This window comes from Schistocerca gregaria, chromosome 9 (genome assembly GCF_023897955.1).
Source record: "Schistocerca gregaria isolate iqSchGreg1 chromosome 9, iqSchGreg1.2, whole genome shotgun sequence".
Lineage (NCBI taxonomy): Eukaryota > Metazoa > Arthropoda > Insecta > Orthoptera > Acrididae > Schistocerca > Schistocerca gregaria.
In genome coordinates, this window is record NC_064928.1 from 157568546 (window position 1) to 157593827 (window position 25282).

Here is a 25282-nt window from a genome sequence, read left to right on the forward strand (position 1 = left end):
TCATGGGAACGAGGAACGATCGGTTCATAGTTCACTTTGGTCGCGGCGGTCTACTTATAGTTCCCAGGAATGAGGAACGATCGGTCCATAGTTCACTTCGGTCGTGGTGGTCTACTTATTGTTCCCGGGAACGAGGAACGATGGATTCATAGTTCACTTCGGTCACGGTGGTCTACTTATTGTTCCCGGAAACGCGGAACGATCGGTTCTTAGTTCACTTCGGTGATGGCGGTCTGCTTATAGTTCCTGGGAACGAAGAACGATGGGTTCATAGTTGAATTCAGTCGCGGCGGTCTACTTATAGTTCATGGGAACGAGGAACGATCGGTTCATAGTTCACTTTGGTCGCGGCGGTCTACTTATAGTTCCCAAGAATGAGGAACGATGGGTTCATAGTTCACTTCGGTCGTGGCGGTCTACTTATTGTTCCCGGGAACGAGGAATGATCAGTTCTTAGTTCACTTCGGTCACGGCGGTCACTTGGGCAGTTCTCGTTCCAGCCTAGGTCGCGTGCCCGTCTCAGTCTCGGTCTCCCTCGGCCGCACTCGTCGTTCTTCGCATGACCACCTGTCTCAGTTCCACTTCCGACTGCTCCTAGTTAGTTCAGTATCCAGTTGTTCGTTTCGTTCACTGCGCTTGCCCATTTTACATGTGTTCCAAACTGTTCTTGCATTTGGTTCTGGCTATTCAGCGTCCACGACCCGTAATCAAAAAGTATTTTATAGTTAGGTAAAATTACGTTGTATGTAATAGGTACGTCTTTTCAGGTAACAAAAGGGCATATCAACTCACTTCATCATATCGATGAACTGCAGAAGACATACTTATAACAAGGCAAGTTTTTTTTATTCATATATTTTTTGGTTTCATTGAGTTGATTTAGCAACTAACTTTCAATAATATGCTTAATTTTTAGTGTAAGAAAATTCATATGAAACGATTGTCTTGTATCTTTCATATAGAGAACATTACATTTAGGAAGGCTCTAAAAAGGAGTGGGTTGTGGGTCAATTTGGCTCAGTAGGAAAAGCGGTGTCTCTCCATTTGAAAAGACATAGAGTGCCATAAAATCGTATTTACTTATATCTCAAAAACATTTGTTCAGAAGGAGCTTTCAAACCAAAAACTTTATTACTGCGAACTTATTTATTATTATTATTATTATTGCTGCATTAACTTTAATAATGTAACATAAAAACCTAATTTTTACGAAGCGTGTGGCGCAAATATGATGAGAAAACCATATTTTATTTCATACTTCCCTGAAGTCTACCTCAGCCGGCCGCTGTGGTCTAGCGGTTCTAGGCGCTCAGTCCGGAACCGCGCGACTGCTACGGTCGCAGGTTCGAATCCTGCCTCGGGCATGGATGTGTGTGATGTCCTTAGGTTAGTGAGGTTTAAGTAGTTCTAAGTTCTAGGGGACTGATTACCACAGATGTTAAGTCCCATAGTGCTCAGAGCCATTTCAACCATTTTTTGAAGTCTACTTGACCTACGAGCTTAGAGACAACGTGAAGTATATATGGGGTGTAAACGATTATTGTTTACAACGTAGCATAGCTATGTAGTGGAAGTCGAAACGAAGAATTTTATACAAGACACTTGTGGTCTATTAAGTTGGGAAACAGTCACGAACAGCTTTACAAGACTATATGTGCTATAGCCCATGCGTGTCGCGCGAGGTTTTCATGTTCTGTTCTCCAGCTCGCTACACATCGTCATCGATTGTTTCGCCATTGTTACTTGCATTAGCTTGTTATTTCTTTACTGCTTAATTATTACATGTTTGTCTGTTTGTTGTATATGTTATGAGTAAAAACTCTGTACTGGAATATTCCAGAATTTGAAACACGAACAGCTACTAGCATGAGTTTCTTAGAAGTAGATACCTTAGGGGTTGCGAATCAACTGAAATCGCTTGATACAGGCAAGTCTTCAGATCCGGATTGTATACTGGTTAGGTTCCTTTCAGATTACGCTGATACAATAGCTCCCTACTTAGCAGTTATATACAACCGCTCGCTCACCGACAGATCTGTACCTACAGATTGGAAAATTGCGCAGGTCGCAACAGTGTTTAAGAAGGGTAGTAGGAGTAATCCATCTAACTACAGACCTATATCACTGACGTTGATTTGCAGTAGGGTTTTGGAGCATACACTGTATTCAAACTTTATGAATCACCTCGAAGGGAACAATCTATTGATACGTAATCAGCATGGTTTCAGAAAACATCGTTCTTGTGCAACGCAGCTAGCTCTTTATTCGCACGAAGTAATGACAGGGGATCGACAGGGGATCTCAGGTTGATTCCGTATTTCTGGATTTCCGGAAAGCTTTTGACACCGTTCCTCACAAGCGACTTCTAATCAGGCTGCAGGCATATGGAGTATCGTCTCAGTTGTGCGATTGGATTCGTGATTTCCTGTCAGGAAGGTCGCAGTTCGTAGTAATAGACGGCAAATCATCGAGTAAAACTGAAGTGATATCAGGTGTTCCCCAGGGAAGCGTCCTGGCACCTCTGCTGTTCCTGATCTATATAAATGACCTGGGTGACAATCTGAGCAGTTCTCTTAGGTTGTTCGCAGATGATGCTGTAATTTATCGTCTAGTAAGGTCAACCGAAGACCAGTATCAGTTGCAAAGCGATTTATAAAAGATTGCTGTATGGTGTGTCAGGTGGCAGTTGACGCTAAATAACGAAAAGTGTGACGTGATCCAAATGAGTTCCAAAAGAAATCCGTTGGAATTCAATTACTCGATAAATGATATAATTCTGAAGGCTGTCAATTCAACTAAGTACCTGGGTGTCAAAATTACGAACAACTTCAGTCGGAAAGAGCACATAGACAATATTGTGGGGAAGGTGAGCCAAAGGTTGCGTTTCATTGGCAGGACACTTGGAGGAGACAGCTTACACTACACTCCACTCCACTAAAGAGACAGCTTACACTACACTCGTTCGTCCTCTGTTACGATATTGTCGCGCGGTGTGGGATCCTTACCAGGTGGGATTGACGGAGGACATCGAAAGGGTGCAAAAAAGGGCCGCTCGTTTTGTATTATCACGTAATAGGGGAGAGAGTGTGGCAGATATGATAAGCGAGTTGGGATGGAAGTCATTAAAGCAAAGACGTTTTTCGTCGCGGCGAGATCTATTTACGAAATTTCAGTCACCAACTTTCTCTTCCGAATGCGAAAATATTTTGTTGAGCCCAACCTACATAGGTAGGAATGATCATCAAAATAAAATAAGAGAAATCAGAGCTCGGACAGAAAGGTTTAGGTGTTCGTTTTTCCCGCGCGCTGTTCGGGAGTGGAATGGTAGAGAGATAGTATGATTGTGGTTCGATGAACCCTCTACCAAGCACTTAAATGTGAATTGCAGAGTAGTCATGTAGATGTAGATGTAGATGACAAACGAACAGGGATAAAATGGACCGAATAACGCAAACAAGCTCACAGCCAGAAGATGATATAAATATGGGCAAAAAAGATGAAGCCGAAGACACAAAGCCGACAAGAAGTATGGACAGGGGACCGGAAACAGAAACGCAGCGAACGAATGAGGGAAGTTTGGGCAGCAAGGAAGGCAGAAAAAGGAACTGGCCATGTAGTTTATTCCAGCTGCGCTCTTTAAGGGCAAAACGCCAATAATATAATTACGGATTTTTCCTTTATTCTTGCTGGCCAGTCCGCATTTTAAGTCCTGTCTACTTCAACCGTCGTCATATAGCTCGGGTTTTTTGCGGAGATGGATCCTTTACCCTGAGTTCTCCTTGATCGCTGTTTCCTCTGTACGAGCTCGCCAACACCCAACACTGACACGCCACTCACCGTAAAACTGAAGGGTAATGATAAGGGCTTGTTATGACACAGTAAATTCAAGACGCACACTAATTCAAGATATTAACACAAAACATGATTTTCTTGCTTTAATTTGGCAGTTTTTTTTAATAATTCATTTTGAAGTATCTTGATATATACGCTCATGTTCTGCAAACACTAATTGTGTACAGGTTTTTATTTTTTTGTATGTATATACTTTTAATTTTCTTTTTTTGTGCTACATTTTGTTGAAGGCTTAAATAATGTGGAAACAGTGGAGTGTGTAGCATAAAATGCGCATATAAACAATTTTGTTAACGTTTCAAAGTAAACTGCATTGGGTACGTCAAAGACATTATTTCTTATTAAAAGTGCGAAAAGTGGCAGTTGACCCGAAATAACGAAAACTGTGAGGTCATCCACACGAGTGCTAAAAGGAACTCAGACTTCGGTTACACGATAAATCAGTCTAATCTAAAGGCCGTAAAGTCAACTAAATACCTAGGTATTACAATAACGAACAACTTAAATTGGAAGGAACACATAGAAAATGTCTCGGGGAAGGCTAACCAAAGACTGCGTTTTATTGGCAGGACACTTAGAAAATGTAACAGACGTACTAAGGAGACTGGCTACACTACACTTGTCCGTCCTGTTTCAGAATACTGCTGCGCGGTATGGTATCCTTACCAGACAGGACTGGCGGAGTACATCGAAAAAGTTCAAAGAAAGGCAGCACGTTTTGTATTATCGCGAAATATGGGAGAGAGTGTCACAGAAATGATACAGGATTTGGGCTGGAAATCATTAAAATAAAGGCGTTTTTCATTGTAGATGTAGGTGTACTCCAGGGGGGAGGCACGTGCTCCCTCTTGGTGCCCTCCATCCTTCAGTCAGCTACACTACTAGTTTTCAGTTTTTCATCAGAACCATACACCAAGCACAAATGAACGGTGAACGCGTAAAAATGAACGGTTCCCAAAAAAGAACGATCAACAGTGAACTAGTTCACAGTGATGAACGAGTTTGCCCATCTCTAGTGCTAGCCCAGCCTGACAGCGATTAACTTCTGACAGGAGCCTATGTCCCACTGCGGCGAGGCCGTTGGCACACTTGGCCAAAATAAATGTTCCATATTGCTCGGCCTACCGTTAAAAAGAAGGCGACCAGTACCTATCACTCGCTTTCTCGGAGACGACGGAGCGGCAGCCGTGCCTCGCCTCGCTGCAGAAACCCTCGGCAGGTGGGCTCCCGTTTCCCTGCGAGCGCCCTAATGGCCCCCCGGCGTCGCCGCTACGCTGGAGGCAGCTCCGCACCAATTAACGCCGGCGCCAGACGCGCCGTGGGGCTCGGCCTGCAGCGGAGCGCTCGTGTCTCGTTGCAATGAGTCCACTTGGCGCGCCTTCCCGTCCCGTCAAGGTCGCCGTTGCTGACGATGGCTATTACTCCGCGAGGCGATGCGACAGCTCTGAAACAGCTCCCCTTCTTCCCCTCCATACCGTTCGAAAACAAAGCGAATTACACTGCTGGCCATTAAAATTGCTACACCACGAAGATGACGTGCTACAGACGCGAAATTTAACCGACAGATGCTGTGCTATGCAAATGATTAGCTTTTCAGAGCATTCACACAACGTTGGCGCCGGTGGCGACACCTACAACGTGCTGACATGAGGAAAGTTTCCAACCGATATCTCATACACAAACAGCAGTTGACCGGCGTTGCCTGGTGGAACGTTGTTGTGATACCTCGTGTAAGGAGGAGAAATGCGTACCATCACGTTTCCGACTTTGATAAAGGTCGGATTGTAGCCTATCGCGATTGCGGTTTACCGCACCGCGACATTGCTGCTCGCGTTGGTCGAGATCCAATGACTGCTAGCAGAATATGGAATCGGTGGGTTCAGGAGGGTAATACGGTACGCCGTGCTGGGTCCCAACGGCCTCGTATCACTAGCACTAGAGATGACAGGCATCTTGTGCTCATGGCTGTAACGGATCGTGCAGTCACGCCTCGATCCCTGAGTCAACAGATGGGGACGTTTGCAAGACAACAACCATCTGCACGAACAGTTAGACGACATTTGGAACAGCATGGACTATCAGCTCGGAGGTCATGGCTGCAGTTAGCCTTGACGCTACATCACAGAGAGGAGCACTTGCGATGGTGTACTCGACGACGAAGCTGGGTGCACGAATGGCGAAACGTAATTTTTTCGGATGAATCCAGGCTTTGTTTACAGCATCATAATGGTCGCATCCGTGTTTGGCGACATCGCTGTGAACGCACATTGGAAGCGTGTATTCGTCATCGCCATACTGGCGTATCTCCCGGCGTGACGGTATGTGATGCCATTGGTTACACGTCTCGGTCACCTCTTTGATCGCATTGACGGCACTTTGAACAGTGGACGTTACATTTCATATGTGTTACGACCTGTGGCTCTACCCTTCATCCGATCCCTGCGAAACTCTACATTTGAGCAGGGTAATGCACGACCGCATGTTGCAGGTCCTGTACGGGTCTTTCTGGATACAGAAAATGTTCGACTGCTGCCCTGGCCATCACATTATCCAGATCTCTCACCAATTGAAAACGTCTGGTCAATGGTGGCCGAGCAACTGGCTCGTCACAATACCCTAGTCACTACTTTTGTTGAACTGTGGTATCGTGTTGAAGCTGCTGTGTTTGACTCAATGTCCAGGCGTTATTACGGCGAGAGGTGGTTGTTCTGGGTACTGATTTCTCAGGATCTATGCACCCAAATTGCGTGAAAATGTAATCACATGTCAATTGTAGCAATTATTATGTCCAGTAGTGTATAATATCGTGCACAGCTATTCACGTCTTATCTCTCACAGATACTTTCTCTTACAGCATCTAATGTCTTTTTTTTTGTTACACACACACACACACACACACACACACACACACACACACATGAAAAGCGGTAGGGAGCTGGTGTTGAGTGTAAAGTTACTGAGCCATAATGAATTTATTAACGTTTTTAAAAACACTAACGAATTCGTTTTTAAAAAGCGGAAAATCGAAGAATAACATTAATAGCCTCCAGAACTGAAAAGACTTTATTTCAGTAACACAACTGATAGCAAACACCTCAAAACGGCAACAGTATAAAATCACTTCCTTTTAGTAAAGAATATTAAATGAAGTAAAAATACATTTACATTACAAACAGCAAAACATATAATGCATTTACTATGTCGCAAATATCAACCATCGGCAATTCCAAGTAATCATCAAAACGCCATTGCCTTCGCAATAGCCAAAATGATTGACAAATGTGGTTCAAATTTATGACGATAGAGGCGGGAGCAGAAGCAACGCCAGTAGCAATAATTCCTACTTCTCAACTAACATGGGTCGGTGGTTGCTGCTACCGCAGTACTAGAAACCTTCGTTAAAAATTTGAATCATGGTACACAGACATCTTTAACTAGACCACAGTGAGCAAGAGATACAATCCTGTACACTGGACTCGCATTCGGGAGGACGACGGTTCAATCCCGCGTCCTGCCATCCTGATTTAGGTTTACCGTGATTTCCCTAAATCACTGCAGGCAAATGCCGGGATGGTTCCTTTGGAAGGGCACGGCCGACTTCCTTCCCCATCATTCCGTACACCGATGAGACCGATGACCAATCTGTGTGGTCTCCTTCCCCAAACAACCAACCAACCACCCATACAATCCTGTAGCAGGCCGTTATGGTGGAGCGGTTCTAGGCGCTTCAGTCCGGAACCGCGCTGCTGCTACGGTCGCAGGTTCGAATCCTGCTTCGAGCATGGAAGTGTGTGATGTCCTTAGGTTAGTTAGGTTTACGAAGTTCTAAGTCTAGGGGACTGATGACCTCAGATGTTAAGTCCCATAGTGCTTAGAGCCATTTGAACCACATATCCTGTAACACAGATACAACTAGTTAATTGGTTCAATTGGTCTGAGCACATGGGACTTAACATCTGAGGTCATCAGTCCCCTAGAACTTAGAACTACTTAAACCTAACCAACCTAACGACATCACACACATCCATGCTCGAGGCAGGGTTCGAACCTGCTACCGTAGCAGCAGCGAGGTTTCAGTCGGAAGCGGCCGGCCAACTCGTTAATTATTTAGTAAAAATATAAATACTATAAATGCAGAAAAGTACGAACGTTATGCATGAAACTGTGACTTGACTACTGAGGCATAAAATTTGTGAATTTTTTTTTAGTAGATGCAAACAGTGTAGTAAACAGCACGAGATCGTGATACTAGCTAACAGGTAACTATAGATATGCCTCAGAAATAAGATAGCTAGATTAAACAGCGTTTACTGGCTATAAAGTACAATTCGTAAATCAGAAGATTAGCATCTACATTCTATACGCAAAGATTCTAAAATCAGTATTCAGCAGTGACAGCCAGACGCCCACACACTTTGACAGAACTGAACACGATGCGCACGCCAGAGCTTAACTTTTGGTGTTGACTTAGCACTTACGTACCGCATTTTTAAAATGTGACTACCTATTCAGGCTGTTTTAGTTGTATTTCTAGACGACGCCCGCTTAGACAAATTATAGATTCAGGTTTGGGCTGAAACCTGGGTAAAGGTAGGTTTCATTACCGCAATCGAGGCTGATAGTTTCTTATATATTAGATAATCACGACTGGTGACTGGGCTGCAATGTTGAAAGTAAAAAAATGATGTATTGTTTCATTGTTATCAGTTTACGGTGTCTCCGTAGATAAACACATCGTAATGGCATCCAGAGACGTACTGTGTGTCTGTCGGACACTAATCTGCCGGTAAGAGCGTGCTCGCTCTTCCCCTAAGTTAAGCATAAACAACGTTGCCATCTGATTAGCTTAAGCTTATATTTATCTGCAGTAAGTGCTCAAAATAATGTCCCTCTGTGATAATGTCACCCTGACTTGTCTCCTGGACACATTAGCAAATACTCGACGAATTTTGGCTGCCGAAATCTGGTGACTGGCTTAACGCCATCTTCCATCTCCTCGAGCGTGTGGAGATTGGTTGCATACCCCTTGTCTTTTAACATTCCCCAAAGAAATCACACCAATTTAAATCTGGAGAACGAGGAGGCCAGTCAACTTGAAAGCTGGACATTAATACATATTTGCAAAGTTGACCAATGATTCTGGTGTGGCATGCACACGCAAACTGTGAGTCTGAGATATTATCACCGCGAGCAGTAGCGAGCGAACAGTTGTCGGAGTCGGAAGTGGTCGGTAGCAGCCTGTGGTCGAGAGAAGCCGCGCGACATGAGAGGTCGCAGCGTGCCTTGATGCCGGCCGTTGTGACCGAGCGGTTCTAGGCGCCTCAGTCTGAAACCGCGCGACCGCTACGGTCGCAGGTTCGAATCCTGCCTCTTGCATGGACTCTAGGGGACTGATGTCCTCCGATGTTAAGTCCCATAGTGCTCAGAGCCATTTTGAACCTGCCGTGATGGCGCTAGTAGCGCCGGAGGAGACTTTGGTATTAATAGAGGATTATTTTGGTAATTCGTCTTCTTGCGGCACGTAGTTGTTGGTTGCTTGCGAACTGGAGGGGTTTTGTCAGGTTTCTGTATGCATACATTGAGAGCTGTATTTGTATCTTTGGCCTAGCCAGAAACGTTTTTATTCAGTGTCTATACTCAATAATTAAAAGTCTGTGTAAACAATGTATTGCAAATATAGTACATTATAGTCTTTATTGGTTTCTTTTTTTACTACTCAATGCTAGTTGACGGAACCCCTGCTGATCATTCAATTTCTATATGTGTAAAAGTGTGGCAGTAGTTATTGCAATTATTATGACCATGCATTGCACTCTGCACGGACCGCAGTATTGCATTTGCAATATATTATGTTGCTGATCACGCAGTTTCAGACGAGGTAAGCTGTCTGTTGCGTTCAGGAGCATTGCAGAACATTTGTTAGGAGACATTAGAGGCTTATTTTTAAACTCGCAGTCAGAGAGTTGAGAACTGATTTATTTTTGATTTATACCAAGAGTAATCATTGTGTGCCTTTTGTTCTGATACAGAATCCTTATACTAATATAACAACGAGAACAATCAGTTATTGATAAAACTATTTAATTGGATAGACAAAAAATCTGCTCACCATGCGACGGCAGAACAATCACAAGACTATTGTGATTGCAAGCTTTCGGAGCCAGTGGCTTCCTCTTCATGCAGAAAGGTTGTGCTTGAAGAGAGCTTGCCAATCACAGTAGTCTATTATGTGTGTGTTCACCTGCCGCTTGGTGAATACAGTTTTCAACTATACAATTAAATAATTCTAATACTGTCAGAGATGGAGTTTCATGTTTCCGTACGTCTTTCACCAGAACTAATAATAATTAAAAATAATTACTACTACGCTTCAAATTATCCTTTGATCAAAAACACATCATACTGCTGTCACACAATCATTGGCGATATGTGGTCTAACATTGTCCTGCATGAAATAACTGTGCATCTTTTCGTTAGGTGTTCGTTCCCGAAAAGAAAAGAATGCAGTATATTGTTCAAATACTGTCAGATCGTATTGTTTCGTGGAAAAAGATTGGTCCAATAATTCGTCTTGCACTAACTGCACACCACACTCCTGTTTTCACATCGTGCAGAGGTTGTTGATGTAATTCGTGAGTATTTCTGGATCTCCAATGTCAATTGCCCTGAGAATTTACATGCCCTGACAAATGGAGCCGTGGTTCCTCAGGTAAAAAGCATCTCAGCATCAGCTTCTCCACCGTGCACAGACTGTAACAGCCAGTTGCAGTAATGACGTGGAGCAACAGTATCTGAGTTCCTCAGTCGAAGCTCTGTGAGCAGATGCTCTTGACACACCAAGCGGTGTAGAGATTTTCTCAGACTTCTCTCTGAGGCCTCCCTTATCTCTTCTAATTTCAAAAAATGGCTCTGAGCACTATGGGACTTAACTTCTGAGGTCATCAGTCCCCTAGACGTAGAACTACTTAAACGTAACTAACCTAAGGACATCACACACATCCATGCCCGAGGCAGGATTCGAACCTGCGACCGCAGCGGTCGCGCGGTCCCAGACTGTAGCGCATAGAACCGCTCGACCACCCCGGCCGGCCTCTTCTAATTTATTTTAGGTTAAAACACTAGGTCTTTGTTTGTGTAAGACAGTCTCCTGGAATTTCTTCACCAATTTGTGTATCGTCGAATCATTCTAACATGCACGCATGAAATTTTTCGTATGAATGCAAGCTATTCCACATACGATTCTGTTTATGCATAGCTGAACAGAAGAAACACTCGTTGATGCTTTGTGTTTACCGTACCACTGAAACTCGACAGGGATCGCAAAACAAAACACCCGAACACTTAGTCGCACAGTACAGAAGACACGTGTACTGTGTTTCTGTCTGAGGTCTGGTCCCTGCGACATACGGGCAGGGAAAGCCCTGCACTCGGGGCAGTTGCAACACTGACGTCGAGCAACAATATGTGAAGTCATTAAACTTGACAAAGAAACTAAAAAAAAAAAACAGCAGTACACGCAGTCGCACAGTGTAGGCGGCAAGCGCAAGGTACTGGCGTCCGAGAACGACGCATAGCAACAACTGGCAGACGCAGCGCCAACAGGCAGCGCCGCCCCCTCCCGGGCGTCTTCTGTCAGACATCCTGAATTTCCAATACCAAAGCTACCTGCATTGTCACTCAAAGTATTACAGGATGTAGAATTGCACTTTCCAGAGAATTTGATGGCACTGCTGCAGCTTCTGCGAGGGCCAACAATCACGAGAGCTTCACGGCGAAACAAGTAGGAGGAAATCCGACGCTACGACTCAGTAAGGTTATTGAAGGACTGATTGCCTTAATCTCTATAAATCTCAACAAGCGGAAATTTTGTTCAAGCCTTTCTGTAATTCGTTACGTGGATCCAACAACGATATACGGTGTATTAGAAGAATCACCCGAATAGCCACGTCTATGATTCTGAAACTAATAAACGTATACAACGAATTTTTTTTGATGAACAGGAAACTCAAAAATTTTCCGCACCTTTTCGTAGGTGTTCAATACGCCTCCCTTGAGATGCACGGCATATGTCAATACGGTATTCGAATTATTCCCACGCTGGAGCGAGCATATCTTGAGTTGCAGCTCCCACAGCTGCTGTTACTCGATGTCTCATTTCTTTCATTACCTAATATCAAATTCTTGCCGGGTTTCCAGCCGGATCAAACTGTCATCTGAGCACAGTATTTGAGCAGTCCACCTGGGCGCCATCACCAGGTGAGAAAAGCTGCGCTGCTCTCGCCGATAACTGATTCTACTCGCAAATGACTGCACCTTCATATGCCTCGCAAATACAACAGCGTATGCGCTAAATACTGTGGGGGCGCGCTCTATCGTTCCTGCTGACCCCCTGGCGCAAAAAGAGTCGCAGCGCCTCCGGTGGTGAATACTGCCAAAAACGACATGTCGTTACAAACGATTATTCATAGCCGGCCGATTCAGATGCCGTTGTTTCCTAATATCTGATAAACCAGGATTCCACGTTTTACTTGGAGGGTATCCATTATCACGATTAATGATATCTGCTAGTCTGATTTCGACAGATTCTTTTAAAACACAATCCCAGTACCGCGAAGCATTTGCAACTACTTGCATTTGATGGTATAGCATCCTGTCTCCCTCTGTAAGGCCATGCTCAGCCACTGCAGATTTATCTGGTTGTAATAATCGCGTATGGTGATGATGTTCAATACACCTGTCGTTGACGATACGAATAGTTTGGCCAATGTAAATTTTCTCCCACTGACACGGTTTTTGTAAACGCCAAACTTCTTCAAATCAAAATCATCTTTGACAGAGCCAAGAAGTGCTCGAATATTATCTGGTGAGCGAAAAATACATCTGATCTCATACACTCCTGGAAATTGAAATAAGAACACCGTGAATTCATTGTCTCAGGAAGGGGAAACTTTATTGACACATTCCTGCGGTCAGGTACATCACATGATCACACTGACAGAACCACAGGCACATAGACACAGGCAACAGAGCCTGCACAATGTCGGCACTAGTACAGTGTATATCCACCTTTCGCAGCAATGCGGGCTGCTATTCTCCCATGGAGACGATCGTAGAGATGCTGGATGTAGTCCTGTGGAACGGCTTGCCATGCCATTTCCACCTGGCGCCTCAGTTGGACCAGCGTTCGTGCTGGACGTGCAGACCGCGTGAGACGACGTTTCATCCAGTCCCAAACATGCTCAATGGGGGACAGATCCGGAGATCTTGCTGGCCAGGGTAGTTGACTTACACCTTCTAGAGCTCGTTGGGTGGCACGGGATACATGCGGACGTGCATTGTCCTGTTGGAACAGCAAGTTCCCTTGCCGGTCTAGGAATGGTAGAACGATGGGTTCGATGACGGTTTGGATGTACCGTGCACTATTCAGTGTCCCCTCGACGATCACCAGAGGTGTACGGCCAGTGTAGGAGATCGCTCCCCACACCATGATGCCGTGTGTTGGCCCTGTGTGCCTCGGTCGTATGCAGTCCTGATTGTGGCGCTCACCTGCACGGCGCCAAACACGCATACGACCATCATTGGCACCAAGGCAGAAGCGACTCTCATCGCTGAAGACGACACGTCTCCATTCGTCCCTCCATTCACGCCTATCGCGACACCACTGGAGGCGGGCTGCACGATGTTGGGGCGTGAGCGGAAGACGGCCTAAACGTGTGCGGGACCGTAGCCCAGCTTCATGGAGACGGTTGCGAATTGTCCTCGCCGATACCCCAGGAGCACCAGTGTCCTTAATTTGCTGGGAAGTGGCGGTGCGGTCCCCTACGGCACTGCGTAGGATCCTACGGTCTTGGCGTGCATCCGTGCGTCGTTGCGGTCCGGTCCCAGGTCGACGGGCACGTGCACCTTCCGCCGATTACTGGCGACAACATCGATGTACTGTGGAGATCTCATGCCCCACGTGTTGAGCAATTCGGCGGTACGTCCACCCGGCCTCCCGCATGCCCACTATACGCCCTCGCTCAAAGTCCGTCAACTGCACATACGGTTCACGTCCACGCTGTCGCGGCATGCTACCAGTGTTAAAGACTGCGATAGAGCTCCGTATGCCACGGCAAACTGGCTGACACTGGCGGCGGCGGTGCACAAATGCTGCGCAGCTAGCGCCATTCGACGGCCAACACCGCGGTTCCTGGTGTGTCCGCTGTGCCGTGCGTGTGATCATTGCTTGTACAGGCCTCTCGCAGTGTCCGGAGCAAGTATGGTGGGTCTGACACACCGGTGTCAATGTGTTCTTTTTTCCATTTCCAGGAGTGTATTTCTTCAAAAGTCTACCTATCTTGGCCGACACATTCCTAGCTTACGGAAGAAAAGCCACAGACCTAAAGGTGTCTTCAGAAGGTTCAGGTAGGTAACAGAGGCACATAAACAGAGTCTTTTATAAACCCCCACAACAAATAATCACATACAGTACTTTACTTTTCCGTGTCCAGATCAAATTTTATTTTTCCGATAGTTAGCCACCGCTACGGCTTTGTCGTTGCCTTGTAGCAGGTCACTGAAACTGCAGGGCTCCGGCAGCAGTCGGCACATGAGCAGATGTGCCTCGTCCTGTACCTCTCCGCATCCGCAGAGAACGTCGTCATCGTTAGTCAGCAGTCCCCACTTGCACAGATTAGTTTTGCATCTGGATACACCAGCCCTCAGCCTATTTAGTGTTCTCCACACTGTATAAGGAAGTTTGTGTCCACGTGCCATTTGCTCTTTTGGTATTATCTGCAGTGCGGTTTGTTCATTCTCCCGTTTACGGACTCTATTATCTTCCTGTGAACCGCCAAGGATCTTGGTTCTTGCAATACAGCTAATTCTAGACTTAAGTCTCCGAGCCTGAGAGACGTGCCCATTCAGTGGGTTTCGAGAATCTGTTTGTTTGTTCTCTCAGCTTCTGCTGCCACCTGCCTTCTGATCTTGGATGCGGCAATTCCAGCAAGTAGGTACTAATTACCTGTTGGTGTGGGTCTGAGACAGCCTGTAGCAATTCGCATTGTCTCATTTACACTTAAATCAACCTTGTAAACATGTGCAGATGCTTCCCATACTGGATGTACATAGTCTGCTGCAGAAACACACAGAGCAAGTGCTGATGTTCTCAGTACTGATGGTTGAGCTCCCCATTCTAACACCAGATCAAGTTAAATCACACACAGCCAGGTCCGGTGACCCTGGAGGCCAGTAATGTAAGGGTGAATCATCTGGTCCAGTGAGACCGATCCATCGTTCAGTAACCCTTTGATTTAAAAATTCCCACACTTACAGATTCCAGTGTGACGATGCCCCATCCTGTTGGTAAATGAAGTCGTTCTCAAGCACAACGAGATATGTGCTTCCTGTAACATTTCTCGTCAAAGAAAAATGAACCCTATACCTTTTCCCGTGAAACTGCACCAAACACATTAAATTTTGGAGAGCCTCTCTTGTTGTACAACATCATGGGGTTGTTCCGTACCCCAAAATCTTACATTATGACGGCCCACCTTTCGATTTAAATGGAATGTTGCCTCGTCGCTAAACATTAAAGAAAACTGTTATCTTCCATCTTGCCAAGAACGAAATTACAGAACTCCAGACGTTGTTGTTTGTGACCTTCACGGAGAACTTGCAGTAGCTGAATTTCGTATGGTTTCATGTGTAAACGTCGACGCAACACACGCCAGACAGACATACGGGGCATGTTGAGCTGTCGAGCTGCACGGCGAACGGAGTTCTGCGGACTCCTTGTGAAACTATGTCGGACGCGTTCGATGTCTGTGTCAGACACTCGGGGACGGCCCGGCGATTTGCCTTGACACAGACAACCTGTTTCTCGGAGTTGTTCCTCCCATCGTCCAATGCTCTGTGCTGTGGGAGGATCCACACCACAGCTGGTATGAAACTCACGCTGAACAGTTATTACTGACCCGCACTGCGTAAAACATAGAACACAAAACGCTTTCTCTTGTCCCGACACCATTTTTACTAGAACTGAAGTGGGCGCAAACTTCTGCTTCCTAGCGGAAACCATGTAAAACTCGAGAGTTTGCTCTTTCCAACAGTACGTTGTTCACGCACATATCGCAAATAACGTAATACTTATGATTTTTTTAAAAGTCGGATGATTCTTTTTGATACACCATGTATTTTCGGGGATACAACAGCGGTATCAGCGAAAAATCTTCCAATGCTGCTGATACGGTCCGGTGAATAGTTTAATTAGGTAGTTTCATCTTACATGGACCATTAGTATGATTGATAGAAATGACGTACAAGAAGTCATTTTATATTCAGATTACACATAGCCGGCCAGTGTGGCCGAGCGGTTCTAGGCGCTACAGTCTGGAACCGCGCGACCGCTCCGGTCGCAGGTTCGAATCCTACCTTGGGCATGGATGTGTGTGATGTCCTTAGGTTAGTTGGGTTTAAGTAGTTCTAAGTTCTAGGGCACGGATGACCTCAGAAGTTAAGTCCCATATTGCTCAGAGCCATTTGAATCAGATTACACATACTTGTGTAGAAATGGCTTCATGCTGAACATTTATTAGACTTTTTTAAACATACAGATATGAGTTATTAATTCCTATTCACTACCTTCTATACATCACAAAATTAGAAATTGTTATACGGTATACAAGAAATTGTCAATGAGAAACCTTTGTCAGTTTGTTTTCAGATTTAACTATGCTCTCAGACATTTTATGTCAATGGCTCAGTGATTAAAAAGGTCAGTAATAAAGGTCATTTTTCTTCTGGTGTTGTAATTATGTACATCATTGATCATTTTGTACTGCAGTGCATTACTTACAATAAACATCATGCGAGGAATAAATATACTGCGAAGCACTAAGCAGAAACCCCAACTTCTTAAACACCGTGTCTACAAGACTATCGTGCGTGAGCACCGCGTAGCACTCTTATAGCACATTTTTGAGCAATGAAGACTTTCTTTCTTAAACATGAGTTAGTACATTATGCCGTGTGAGATAACTGAATGAAAATAAGGGAAACATATCAACTTACTGACTTGTCTCTGTCCGAGATTTGCAATGATTCGAAGCGCAAATGTGGGTGATCTAAGATGTTCCAGAGGTTTCATTATGTGTTTTCTGCAGTTTAAATTCTCATGGATATGGAAACCTAAAATTATGAAGTTTCCACTCTACATAATTATTTCCTTCCCATATGTCACTGTTGTCACTGGTGTTGTACCTCTATATGTGAAGAACTGAATACCTAGTGTCTTTCTGGAACTGAAGGTGAGAGCATTTGCAGAAAACCACTCAATATTACTTTCAAAAACTTTATTTACCACTTCATCTGTTACTGTATGTATGTTTACACTGATTAAAATACTAGAGTCATCTGCAAATAGAACTAATTCAGCTTAATGTGTTTTCAATTCCATAAAACCTTACTTCATCTAGTTGAATATTGTGATGCACACAGACAAATGCCTTACAAACGTCACACAAAATACTGACCTGTGCTGTTTTGCCATTAATGGCTAGAAGTTTGATGAGCGAAGGTGTAAATACACTCCTGGAAATGGAAAAAAGAACACATTGACACCGGTGTGTCAGACCCACCATACTTGCTCCGGACACTGCGAGAGGCCTGTACAAGCAATGATCACACGCACGGCACAGCGGACACACCAGGAACCGCGGTGTTGGCCGTCGAATGGCGCTAGCTGCGCAGCATTTGTGCACCGCCGCCGCCAGTGTCAGCCAGTTTGCCGTGGCATACGGAGCTCTATCGCAGTCTTTAACACTGGTAGCATGCCGCGACAGCGTGGACGTGAACCGTATGTGCAGTTGACGGACTTTGAGCGAGGGCGTATAGCGGGCATGCGGGACGCCGGGTGGACGTACCGCCCAATTGCTCAACACGTGGGGCGTGAGGTCTCCACAGTACATCGATGTTGTCGCCATTGGTCGGCGGAAGGTGCACGTGCCCGTCGACCTGGGACCGGACCGCAGCGACGCACGGATGCACGTCAAGACCGTAGGATCCTACGCAGTGCCGTAGGGGACCGCACCGCCACTTCCCAGCAAATTAGGGACACTGTTGCTCCTGGGGTATCGGCGAGGACCATTCGTAACCGTCTCTATGAAGCTGGGCTACGGTCCCGCACACCGTTAGGCCGTCTTCCGCTCACGCCCCAACATCGTGCAGCCCGCCTCCAGTGGTGTCGCGACAGGCGTGAATGGAGGGACGAATGGAGACGTGTCGTCTTCAGCGATGAGAGTCGCTTCTGCCTTGGTGCCAATGATGGTCGTATGCGTGTTTGGCGCCGTGCAGGTGAGCGCCACAATCAGGACTGCATACGACCGAGGCACACAGGGCCAACACACGGCATCATGGTGTGGGGAGCGATCTCCTACATTGGCCGTACACCTCTGGTGATCGTCGAGGGGACACTGAATAGTGTACGGTACATCCAAACCGTCATCGAACCCATCGTTCTACCATTCCTAGACCGGCAAGGGAACTTGCTGTTCCAACAGGACAATGCACGTCCGCATGTATCCCGTGCCACCCAACGTGCTCTAGAAGGTGTAAGTCAACTACCCTGGCCAGCAAGATATCCGGATCTGTCCCCCATTGAGCATGTTTGGGACTGGATGAAGCGTCGTCTCACGCGGTCTGCATGTCCAGCACGAACGCTGGTCCAGCTGAGGCGCCAGGTGGAAATGACATGGCAAGCCGTTCCACAGGACTACATCCAGCATCTCTACGATCGTCTCCATGGGAGAATAGCAGCCCGCATTGCTGCGAAAGGTGGATATACACTGTACTAGTGCCGACATTGTGCAGGCTCTGTTGGCTGTGTCTATGTGCCTGTGGTTCTGTCAGTGTGATCATGTGATGTATCTGACCCCAGGAATGTGTCAATAAAGTTTCCCCTTCCTGGGACAATGAATTCACGGTGTTCTTATTTCAATTTCCAGGAGTGTATTATTCTGCACGAGAGGACAAGAAATCAAATATCAAGTAACGGCTTTATACCGTTGTAGAAGCTTTTATTATGTAATTGTAGCTGTTCATTAAGAATGAGGCCATCATTTCGAGGAGATGTTTAAAAATTTATAATTCTTCGAGAACATCTAATCTACTCCCTTTCTTCTCGGTGTGCAAAATGTTGACACCGTAAACAGCTTTAGGCGCGTAACCTGTAATCAGAAGGTGGTCTGCAAAAGACGAGTTTTGGGTGCGGGTACCATTTTTTCTTAGAAGATGTTCTTTGTATATCACTGTAAAGGCAGCTCCTGTTTGTCCTACGCAGTAAGAAGAGCAAGTGTCCCAAAAAATCTTATAAACACCAGAGTTTTTCAAAGGGGAACGGGTCGGTTTTAAATTATGAATAAAATTTTTTTTCCAATATATTACTGATTGAAAAGGCGACATTACAAAAAAATGGTTCAAATGGCTCTGAGCACTATGGGACTTAACATCTACGGTCATCAGTCCCCTAGAACTTAGAACTACTTAAACCTAACTAACCTAAGGACATCACGCAACACCCAGCCATCACGAGGCAGAGAAAATCCCTGACCCCGCCGGGAATCGAACCCGGGAACCCGGGCGTGGGAAGCGAGACCGCTACCACACGACCACGAGCTGCGGGCGCGATATTACAGTTGCATTTATTACGAATAAGGCGTTGAATCTGATGATGATTCCAAGAAAGGAATAGAAAAAACTTCTTCTTCAGGATGCTCTCAATGATAGCGGCGCCGAGTGTAGTAACCCTTTTAATAGTTTTCTTTTTAAGGATGTTGTCCACTATGGCAGGCACGTATTCGTTATTAAGTGCTATCGTTATGATTAAATTAATTCCTTCCTCGAATTTTTATTTCGAGAGTGGAATAGAAGTAGCTGTGAATAGCAGAGTGAGAGGATGCGTTATTATGAGATTGTGGGTGCGTGGGAGACGCAGGTACGATCTGATCAGTTTATGTTTCTTTATGAAAAACATTAAATGAGATTTGATTTTCTTCTACTGTGAGCATCAAGTCAAGAAAATTCAATTGAGAGGCCTCGTTTACGAGTTCTGTGGTGAAGTTCGATAAAGAGAATGTTTCTTTTCTTTTTTGTACTGCTTGTCAGTATGTACACTTAAAATGTTTTTTCGTAAAACTTTGTACTTACGTTATAGGCCAGTTTGAATGTTTTACTTCTGATGAAGGCACTCTTAGTAATTGCCGAAACCTAGGTCAAAAGACTTCATTTTTTGCGACCGAGGGCTGTTATTGCTGTAATGTTAATCTGCTTTCGTGTTTGAAAAATGTGACAACGAGGTTCTTCTTTTGTTTGCCATTTTCGTCCAGCGGCCATTTGCATTTTTGTTAGTTGCCCTGCGGCAATGAAACACAAAAATAAAAAAAAAGACATCTAAACAAAAGAACAGTGAACACCGAAATACAGAAAATGAACAACAAAAGCTCTTAAAAACTGAAAAATCTTTCATGCTGGAATATTTTGTAATGTCGGTTCGGATTCTACACACCGAAATACACTCTAATTGGTATATGACTTCCCAGAAGCAAAATAGCTGTTGAGTAATGCAACGGAAACGGCATATTACAGCCATTATAACGTGAAGACCTCTTTTGTTGAGATGGCTTTTCGTGCAGAACTAGCGTAAACAATTTAGGTCAAGAAGCCTGATCGCCTAGATTGTGGAGATAACGGCGATGGGGTCCGGAGCAGATTCAAGTAAGTGTGTACCGAGCATTAACCTGGCGCAACATATTTAGATACAGTCTGCGCGGAGAAAAAGAGTGTAATCAGGCAGAAACCATACAACCTGTTTCTCCCCCTTCCATCCTCCCACCTCCCCACTCATATTGCTGTGGAAATTGCTATCGGCAGTTCTGCGCAGTAGATACAAGTATCGGGATAGCATGTTGGACTAAGAGGTGTGACTAGTTCGCACGCTGCGCTGTGTGCATAGACACTTGTTCTTCAACATCGCACACCCCTCCACTACCGCTAGAAATTGCTCACCCGGGTACTCTAGGCGATAGATACGGCTAATAGGAAAGCACGTCGTGCGAGGAGGTGTGGATAGTTCTAGCGCTGTTCTATGATCATAGATACCTGTTCCGCACTCCCCCCTGGGCCCGGAGACCGTGCCGTTTGCAGCTCCAGGATGCTAACTAGCCAGCTCTAGGCGAGAATAATAGTTGCGCCGACTAGGCGAGTATAAGCTGCACGGAGGTGTATCGCAGTTCTACGCGGGTCTAGGACGATGGAGTCGGTAGTTTTGGTGCTGGGAGCGGAGATGTTGGCGTTGGAAATAGTTGCAGGCACCAGGAATGCACGCGGGGCGAGGAGGTCTGTCCTAGAGCAGCGCGCGCGCGCCGCGAGTCCTAGACAAGCCCCCACCACCACCCGGCTGCAGCGGGAAAATAGACCAAGGCGAAGCGGCACTCGTCTAGCCCCGGCCGCTGCACGCCGGCGAATGTGGAAGGGGAAAGGGCTGCCGCGCATGCGCAGATCGCCGACTCACTAGCTAGAGTAACGGTCAAAGAGCAACGCACCGCCCATAGAGTATATTTACATCTGCGGAGTACAGACTACACCGCATGCTCTCGACGTCAAATCGGGTTAGTCACGTGATTTTAGGGGCGACACCTCTTGTTTACAACTTGCGGTAATAGCGACACGTTAATACTTCACGTATTGGCCTTGTTTAATGTGCTATTCTGCACGTTTGAAATTTAGTAACAGCTACGGTGCAGTGCTGTCGTTGCTGTGTATGTAAGGAGAAGTATGTGGAAGGAGGACCAATTATTTTTCATAGTTATATACAGTCAATCGAGGGAATCTTGTACCACTTTTCTCAATTTTTTTAAAAAAAATATTAGACACAAGATAGGTTACACATCACAACAGAAGCTGTAAGAGTAAAATTTAACATCGATAATTACTGATCTCTTGGGGAAATGAAAATATACACTATTAGAGTAATATTTTTATTTTATTTCTGTTGCAAAGTTGCACTGTCACTTAGGGTGATATCAGGTGTTCCCCAGGGAAGCGTCCTGGGACCTCTACTGTTCCTGATCTATATAAATGACCTGGGTGACAATCTGAGCAGTTCTCTTAGACTGTTCGCAGATGATGCTGTAATTTACCGTCTAGTAAGGTCATCCGAAGATCAGTATCAGCTGCAAAGCGATTTAGAAAAGATTGCTGTATGGTGTGTCAGGTGGCAGTTGACGCTAAATAACGAAAAGTGTGAGATGATCCACATGAGTTCCAAAAGAACTCCGTTGGAATTCGATTACTCGATAAATAGTACAATTCTCAAGGCTGTCAATTCAACTAAGTACCTGGGTGTTAAAATTACGAACAACTTCAGTTGGAAGGACCACATAGATAATATTGTCGGGAAGGCGAGCCAAAGGTTGCGTTTCATTGGCAGGACACTTAGCAGATGCAACAAGTCCACTAAAGAGACAGCTTACACTACACTCGTTCGTCCTCTGTTAGAATATTGCTGCGCGGTGTGGGATCCTTACCAAGTGGGATTGACGGAGGACATCGAAAGGGTGCAAAAAAGGGCAGCTCGTTTTGTATTATCGCGTTATAGGGGAGAGAGTGTGGCAGATATGATACACGAGTTGGGATGGAAGTCATTACAGCATAGACGTTTTTCGTCGCGGCGAGACCTTTTTACGAAATTTCAGTCACCAACTTTCTCTTCCGAATGCGAAAATATTTTGTTGAGCCCAACCTACATAGGTAGGAATGATCATCAAAATAAAATAAGAGTAATCAGAGCTCGAACAGAAAGGTTTAGGTGTTCGTTTTTCCCGCTCGCTGTTCGGGAGTGGAATAGTAGAGAGATAGTATGATTGTGGTTTGATGAACCCTCTGCCAAGCACTTAAATGTGAATTGCAGAGTAGTCATGTAGATGTAGATGTAGATGTAGGGTAACTTTAGACCAGCGTTTAAGGGGAGCCGGAAGGCAAGTGGGATTCAAAAATTCGATTTTTAGATTTTAGCATATTTGAAATGCGTAGTCTTTCCTGTGAGAAACAGTTTTTGTTTTATATAAATACGAGAATTTTTCATGAGCTATGGTGGTTTTCCTGACGCTCTGTGCAATCTGGGGACGGTGACAGCAACGCTTATGCTAGGGTATTTGCAGAACAACCCAATGGTCCTAACGTCACAATTTCTAAATTAGAATGCATTGGGCATGTCCAGAAGAGAATGGGATCCAGATTGAGAAGATTATTGAAAGAAAAGTAAAAAAATGTATAGGAAGATGGTAAGAAGATACGTGGTAAAAGTCGCCTGACAAATGTTGAAATAGATAGATTACAGAATTATTATGGTTTGCCCATAAGAAGAAATGTAGGGAATTCAGGAAATATGAAAAAAGCTGAATGGGCTATCTTTTTTCGTAATCTTTCCACAAATGAAAATCCAGTGCACGGTGTTTGCCCGAATGATCCTGACACTTGCTACAAGTACAGAAGTGCCAGATATGACCACAAACATTCCTTACCTGAATCAGTAATAAATGAAATTAAACCCATATTTAGAGTCCTTTGTAATGATACCTCGTTGAAGAAATGTCTTCATGGGAAAACCCAAAATTTAAATGAATGTGTCAATTCTGTTATTTGGAACCGGCTACCGAAAACTGTATTTGTTCAGCTTACAACCCTCAAATTTGGTTGTTGTTATGATGCTATTTTATGCTTCAATGACGGTGTAATTAGAAAATTATTGGGCATAAAATCTAGTAGAAATACTGCAAAATCCTTGGTGCAAATAGATGAAGAGAGAATCTGCAAAGCGGATATTGCTAATTTAAAATGCACAAAAGAAGTCAGACAGAAAAGAAGAGGAACCAAGAGAAGAAAAGAGGATCAGTATGATTCACATGATGATCAGAATTGTGCAGCATAATGTTAGTAGTAAGTAATTCTCATCAATGAATTGCAATATTAAATTTGAAACAGATTATTCTCAAAACTACATTTTTTTACTTTCAGGTACTTTTACTTGATAAACTAATGGGGTAGAAACATGAAATTTGGTGAATTTGTACTGCAGATGGTAATAAGTTATTAGAAGTAAATACAAAAAAAGTTTAATTTTTCAAGTGAAGGAATAATTTTTTTCTTCAAAACCGTAAGAGGTATTGTGTTCATTTTACTTGATATATATATATATATATATATATATATATATATATATATATATATATATATATATATATATATATGCAGTAAGAGTTTCATTGTTTTATCACTTACAGTTCTTTTGAAAAGTATACCTATTCAAAGGGTGAAATAGCATTGGCAAAATAGGGATAAAAATTGCCTTCCGTCTCCCCTTTAAAAAAAGCATTTTTCCCGTATCTAATGCTCTGGATAAATATCGATCTTGCCAGGAGGAAATGAAGTATTAATAAGAAGTAAAAACAAATAGTGTTAATTCACTATAGCAGGTTTGATTTGTACTATCAAGCTGTTTTTATAGATCTGGCGTTGTTCAACTTAGATCACTGTCGCCAGAACCTCTCTACACAGTCCATGCAATTAGAGCATAATCACAACCATGAGTGCTTGTAACAAAATGGAAACACAACTGGAATATTAACTAGAAACGACTGAGGTAATATAACTGTTATTTTTAGTACAAAATAATGCAAGTATGTGGAGCTGCATCCATTTGAAACAAAAGTTCCAAGTGGTACAAAGATAACATGACAGGTAAAAAGTTACCCTGACTGACTGTACAACAAAAATTTCATACTGACATCGGGCACCTTACATGTTGAAAAATATCGAGACACGGTATTATAAAGTCTCATATTGTAAATATAATTTCTGCGATTTTACGGCCGTATGTTTACGAGGCAAGTGCTAGATAAATTTGCAAGTGTGTTTGAGTGAACTGCCGGTCAGTGTATACATATCGGTGCTATGTACACATGGAGACAAAATGTGTACATGTCAGTCTGATTAATTTCCTCCAATTTATGGAGGTTCTCAAACCCTTGCGGGTATGTAACTGTTTCTGCACTAGACAGTTTCCTATGCGGTGTCGTTGTAACGTAATTAATTAGAACAGATTCGACAGTATGATTCAGCTCTGTAGAAAAGGCAAATATTATATTGTTGTCTGTCACTTCATTTAGTATTCCAAAACAGATGCTGTATGTTTAATTTTTTGTGCATAGTTCATGGTTTTACTCTTCTGATGTGGCGAAAGAATGTTATAGATATTTTACTTGTCTATAAAGAGCAGAAGGGTAAATAGAGAAAAAATTGAAAATAATAATGGACACGCAGGTGGTGCAAATCGCGAGTACTATAACACTGTAACCGTTTCATAGTTCCAAATGCGTTGTTTCTTCGTAACACTTTG